We start from the raw sequence: 7292 nt of genomic DNA on the forward strand, positions 1-7292 counted from the left end.
AGCCGTCCGACTTCAGCCCGGCCAATCTAGACCAAACCGGAGCACCGGACCACCGCCGGAAGCTTCCTTGGACTTCCGTAAAGCGATCGCGCCAAGCCAATCGGCCCGAGACCTCCAAAAGTGGTGAGTTGAGCTTTCGATTATCCTACTATGCATCTATGGCATCTCACTTGTACAGGCACGATTCTTAAAATTGTTGTGTGCATTTTACCTCTTGAATGTCCCCGATCACGATCGTATTTGATTTTTGCATCGATCTTACTTGATTACCTCGAGTCGAACCTTCAACATCTCACGGTCTGACCGAGTGCCGGTCGGACCATTCCAACCCCCGCGAGCTCAATCTGAGCTCAAGGTAAGTCTCCTGGACCTTCTATGATGCTCGTATATTTATTAATTGCTTTGATTTGGTGAGATTATACTTGTTTGAACTCGGCGACCGCCGACTGTGTATGGTTCGATTCTCACAATTTAGCCGTTGAACTTGTTTGATCTTTGAATATGTTAATCTGGATGTGAAAACGAGTAGATTGGCGTTGGTTTGGGGTCGATCGGCCGAGGTTTCACCGTTGGATCTTGCCGAGAAACCTCGGCCATCCGTCGCGTCGTCGCAAGGTTGAAGACGACGAGCCGAGGTGGCGGTCAACGTGGTCGGCGAGCTTAGGTGTCATGCAAGGATAGGTCCAGCTCATCGTCGACTCGGGTCGACCGTTGGCGCGACGAGCCGAGTCAGATTTGAGTCCGGATAAATAGATAGGTTTGATTCTGGACCATCGGATCTGCATTTTTGTATTTTTAGATATTAGATAATTAGATAGAAAATACGAAAAATATAAAACGGTGTCGTTCAGTGTAAGCAATGCGGCGTCGTTTTGGCATTAGATGGAATGGACGGCCGAGATTGAGTCCAGTTTAGATCCCGGCCGTGCGTGCACTTAATTGACGCGGCGTCGTTTTGGTAGAGAATAGGTCAACGGCTCGGATTTGATCCAAGTTAGATCGTAGCCGTCCGTGTACATATTTGATACGGTGTCGTTTTGGCTTAGGTGCAATAAACGGCCTAGATTAGATCAAGGTTAGATCTCAACCGTTCGTTCAACTAGGCGATGCGGCGCCGTTTTATAGCCGAGCGAGTCGACGGCCTAGATCGCACCCGGTTTAGATCGTGGCCGTCCGTTTTAATGCAAGACACGGAGTCGTTTTGAATTAGGCGAGTCGACGGCTGAGATTGATTCTAAGATTGATCTCGGCCGTCCGTTCCTTTATATATATTTCCGAATATTAGGAAAAATGTTTAGAAAATCAAAAATAAATAGAAAAATAGGAAACGGCGCCGTTTTTGTGTCGCGAGTGGTTTGAGGGCGGTCTGACCAGGTTGATCGGCCGTTCACCGGGTTGACCCGGTCCGGAAAATTAATAAAATAAAAAATAAAAAAAATAGATAAAAATTTCCAAAAAATCCAAAAAAAAATTGTAAAAATACTTAGAAAATTCATAAAAATACCCGGATTTTCCTAAAAATTTTCTAAAAATTTTTAGATCGATTCGGGACTCTTATAGTCCGAATCGAAAATTTTTGAGATTTTGAGGGTCGAATCACATCGACCCGGAAAATTTCCAACATTTTTTAGAAAATAAATAAAAAATCCAAAAAAATTACAAAAATTAGAAAATATTCCATAAAATCACAAAAAATGGGAAATGGCCACCTTCAACTAGGCCGACCCCGATTTTGTGATTTTCGGGTCCCAAACCCCAAAAATGACCATTCTACCTTTCTGAGCCTTTCGCCTCAAATTTTCCCGAACCATTCCCGGAACTCAAATTTGACATTTCTGTGGGCCAATAGGGCCATATTAGACTCGTTTATTTGATTGATTTGATTGTGTGCGATTATGTTGATTGCGCTCTTAATTTTCTGATTGTGACTATTAGGATAGTAAAATTCCCATCCGTATGAATACTTAGAACCGTTAGGGCCTACCTCACCCGAAAGTCCGTCCGCATGAATTCATAGGTTAGAAAATCACTTGACATCGGTAACCGAAAGGGCGTTGATGAAAATCTCGACGTAACCAAGTCTCCGGACCCAAAAATCTCTAGTTTTCACGAAACCGAACGGTTTCTCCCGATCGCTTGGTAGGGTTTTCCGATCATACCCTCCAATAAATTGATCGGTAGCGACTCCAAAATGCATGTACACTATGCACATGCCACTCGACCACACTAAGGTCGACTTCGATAAAATTTTTCCCGACATCGCGATTCGAGTAATGGGTCTTGGGAGAGACCCGCGATCCTAAAACCCCGCCGACAACCAGGGTCATACATATAAAAGGATCGGCTCGTTAACTCTCACCAAAAGAAAAAAAAATTTCGGAGGATCGAGACAGATCGGCGACTCCACTGGGGACTCGAATGGTTGCTAAACCATTAAGAGGACTTAAGCCGATAAAAATGTTGAGTGCTTTCTAACCTCGTTTTCCGCAGATGCTCTTGAAGGTGAGGTATGTCCGCTAACCAAAGTGTTAAATGTTGATGCGGATGGGAGTTATAAGGGGTGGCGTCTGTGCTAACCTTTTTCGATGCAGATCCGGTGTTTTGGGTTGTGTGTTTATTTATGCACATATTGAAGCGGTGTTTTGAATATGAATTGTTGTGCATATCTTGCATATTTTGATGATCACGATACTGCACACACAAGCGCCTAAACCCATGCCGCGAATCACCCTTATAGGTCGCCATAGATAGGGATCGATATGCGAACCTCCCGTGTTTGATTGCACTTAGGTTGACCATATTTGATCCCGCTCGCTATGCGAGATTGATGATCCTACCCACTTGTTGTTTGATTGCGCTTGTGGGTGGCTTATCGATTAGTATAGCGAGAGCCTTTTTAGGTCCATACTCGAGCCTTTTTGATTTCTTTAGAGTTGAACCTCACTTGTCTCATGCGCATGTGAAAAGGACGGTTGGTATACCTAAAACTAAAAACCCAAAAAAAAGAGTAACATCGGTTGGTAAGGCTTTTTACCCTCTTTATTTTGAACTTGTAAATTTAAATTTCGCATATCATGCATTTTCACGACATATCATCACAATTTGTAAGATCGTTTAAGTGATTGGGGTGGAAGGTTGATTTTCCTTTTTAGGATAGATGGCGCCCCGAAGTCATATTGATGTCCCCGATGTATTCACATGGGAGTGGAGAACCATTCGACGCAAGGACCGAGTACCCGCTACTTTCGAGTCTTTGGATTTGTCCATGGACGGGAGCTTAACGGACGGAACCGTATTCGTAGTGAGAGTTGTAACTATGCATGATGTGCACTCCATTTGGAGCATAATTGAGGAAAAGAGAGAATTCAAGAGCTATGCGCGAGATTGATGAGGAAGCCTCGTGCAATCAAGACGACCCCAAGGCATTCCCCGATGAAGAAGAAGGAAATTATCACCATATCCTCCGATGATGAAGAAGATGTCAAGTTTCCCGAGATAGTGGAGATCTCATCCGATGAGGACACTACTTCTACTATCTAGTTTAGTGCGACTTTGGGGCATTTCTAGGGTTCATTACATGTTGAGTCGATTATGTACTTTCATTTACATCTGTTGTCCGAACATCTTTTAGATGCTATCATTGTTCTATCTCTTTCGACTTTATTGTACTAGATTTGTGAATTTCGTGGGTTGTCAGATTTTGAGTTGTAAAAATGACTTTCTACCCCAATTACACTTAAACGATCTTAATCAATTACATGCCATCTTTGGGTGAAATTTGGTCCATGATTACCCTATTTGGCTTATTTGGGTCAAATGGGAGTAGTTGACCCTCATGTTACCAAAAGATGACATGGAATTTGGTTAGTACATTTGCATCACATTTCATGCATATTCATATTAAATCCGTGGTAATTGACTTTAGGATCATCATTTTGCATTTTTAGATCATGGGGAATGGAGATATCAAAGTCATCCCGGTACCGTGCAAGGAGATTTCACTATGGTGGGATCGTCTCGACATAATCAACAAAGCATACGTTGAAGGGCGTTTAGGACGATTAGTGGACTTGATCAAAGTTGAATATCAACCGACCCTCATTCAAGCATTAGCCAAGGCATGGGATATGCGTACAATGACGTTTAATTTCCAATGTCTCGAGTTAACCCCTACACTTGAGGAGTACACTGCTATCATTGGGGCCAAGTTTGACGACCATATAGCTCAAGCCCCTCTGGACATGGATTCTACTCGTTCTTTATCGAGCTTTCTTCGTCTTAAAACTTCTGAAATAGAAAAAGTGTATAAGTCCAACTCCGGCAAATTCACATTCTCCTTCCTTTTTGACAACTATTCTTCCCTACCCACCGAAACCGATCATAAATCTGGAAAGGTGTTCATTTTAACCTTCTTTGCATTCGTCCTATTCCTAACCTCTAGGGCCACTTTTGACCCTTCTATAGTCCATATAGCTAGACAAGCATGCTGTCGTTGGAATTATTCGTACATGATTTTAGCTGAGACCTTTCTCTCCCTAAACCGTTCCAAAACTTCCAAAAAAGCCATTTTTCAAGCATATAATGGATTACTCCACATGTGGTTCACTTCTCATATAAAGACCTTCCAACTTCGAGTGGGGTGTTATGAAATCAATGAGCACGTCCACCCTCTTAAATCCTTCCTTAAATGTCAATCCCTCATACCCAAAAACTCTTTTAAGAAGTGGGTTGAGCTATTGGAGAATTTGAAGCTTGAGCATATTAGATGGCGTTTGACTTGGCCTAAGATCATCGAGGCTCGCATCATTGGTATTGAAGATAGCCCTATCCCCTTATTGGGATGTCTTGGCGCCGTGGCGTATTACCCCATTCAAGTGGTGAGGCAATTTGGAGTTTTGTAAGAGGTGCCGCCGGATGTTTGTTTTGGGATTTTCTCATTCGACATGACACGGGGAAAGCTCACAAAAGAAGCAAAGAAGTTGTATCGAGCTCGAATCAAGCTTATACTTCATGCTTTGAAGAATTCCCCGTTACAACAAGTTGAATGGCCGGATTATTTGGATGACGAGATGAACATTCATAGAGCTTCCAAGGAGTACATTCAGAAGTTTAAGGAGTATCGCTAATCATTGGTTGAGCCATACGTACCTGAGTACGTATCTCCTCGGATTGAAGAGGTGGAGTCCTACGAACCCGAGTACATAGTACCGTATGTCCCGGGAGTGGAGCCGTACATTCCCGAAGATCCGGAGCGGTGGGTGTCAGAAGAAGGAGAAGACCCATACCTGTGGGATTCCGATGGATCAGAAGAGCAAGAAGAGTGGAAGCGTCCTCGACTTGGATAGATTCATTCCCCCATTTAGATTTTACATATTTGCTATCTTTTAGATACTTTTGAACAATTTGGTCTGTAATGAATACATATTATTCCTTTTTATGAGCATTTCATGCATACATATAGAAAATACAATTACCACGGATCAACATTCCCGAATTTACGAAAATTCTCAATACCGATTTGATGTTCCGAAAAACAGGTGAGTGATAAACACGAGGACTCGTAGCAAGACGCGCAAATTAAGAATGGAAAAGGAAGAACTCGCACCTCGTGTGGGTAACTTGGAGAACCAAATGAATATGATCGCCACAATGGTAGCGGAAATGAAAGCGATGATGATTGTAAATCAAGGGAGATATCCTGTTGATCCGAATCCCCAAGCTCCTGCGGGCTCGTTTGATGGAACAAACACTAATCCGGCACCCGCCGCTAATCCTACTTTGAATCCGAGCGACCACCTAAGGATTCTCCCGTTGTGATTGATCTGGAAAAGAATGAGAAGCAAGTCCTCAAAATGGAGGAAGAAATTAAAAGGCTTGCTAAGATTGAAGAATGCCCGGCAAGCCAGGGATATGAACTCTCGAGGTTTGATAAGGTCGCGCCATTTGAGAAGATAGAAGTTCCTGCTAATTATAAGGAACCGGACTTTGTGAGGAAATATAATGGGACCGGGTGTCCCAAGGCGCACCTGAAATATTATTTGCGCCGAATGTCGCAATTCTCGGACAACATTCCGCTATCGGTCAACACCTTCCGGGAAAGCCTATCTGGGGCAGCCCCGGCGTGGTTTATCGAGCTTGAGCCAAAGAGGCTCGCCGATTGGGACAAGCGGGCAGACGAGTTCCTTCGGCAATACAAGTTTAACACCCCGATTACCCTCACTAAAGAGAACCTTCTGAGAACCGTAAAAGGAAAGAATGAGGCCGTTCACGCCTACGCTCGTAGATGGAGAGCGTTGGCTGTGTAGATAAAACCGCCCGTCCCCGAAGAAGAACCGATAGACCTTTTCCTCAAGGCACTTCCCTTTGAGTTTTTCGACAAGCTGAACACCTCCGGGTGTCAAACGTTTGCACACCCGATCAAGGTGGCGTAACGTCACGAATGGGCACTAAGAGAGAAGAAGATACCCAAAGCACCTTTCGGACGCCAATACCCCTTGAGAAGGGACAATAGGGAGCAAACTGGAGAAGTGGCATTTGTCCCAAACCCGCTTAAGCCCAAAAATTTCTCACCTTCCACTCCTATCCAAGGAACACCTTCCTGGATTACTTCCAAATCACCCGAACCTAGAAGAAGAAACCAACCTGTTTTCACCCCTTTACCCCGACCCTTATCCAAACTACTATCCATGTTGTTGGAGAATCGACTAGTTGCAAAAGAGCCGCCTAGAGCTCATCCTCCAAGATTTCCCGGGTTTGATGAAACCCGGACATGTGTCTACCATATGGGAGAAAGGGGCACAACGTGGACAATTGTCTCGCTCTCAAGTTTAAGGTACAAGCGTTGATTGATGGAAAAGTCCTAGAGTTTGATAAGGCCGAGCCGAATGTGCAACGAAACCCGCTACCCGAGCATCGCGAGGTGAACGCGATTTTTGGAGACGAAGAGGAAGAGGTTCTGGAATTTATAGTGGATATGAGTAAAATGCGGGATATCTTAACATTGGCTTCACAATACCAGGACGGAGAGAGTATTTCCCCGGAGTAAAAGGAGGCTTGTTTGGAAAAATTAATCAAATTGGGCGTCATAGGAAGAATGGAGAACGTCGCTTTTAAAGGAACGTATGTGACCGTAGACATGGTATCCGAGGAGTTCACGATGAAGGCTATGAGGGGAGGTATCTGGAAAATACCCTCGGGATATTTGATGAGCGTTAAAGATGATAAGGAAATCGAAGAGCTAGACGAATATGAAATCCGCCTGGACAAGGCCCGTAGAGGAGATAGAAGGTTTT

The sequence above is a fragment of the Rhodamnia argentea genome, chromosome 4 (assembly GCF_020921035.1).
Source record: "Rhodamnia argentea isolate NSW1041297 chromosome 4, ASM2092103v1, whole genome shotgun sequence".
In the NCBI taxonomy this organism is placed as follows: Eukaryota; Viridiplantae; Streptophyta; class Magnoliopsida; order Myrtales; family Myrtaceae; genus Rhodamnia; species Rhodamnia argentea.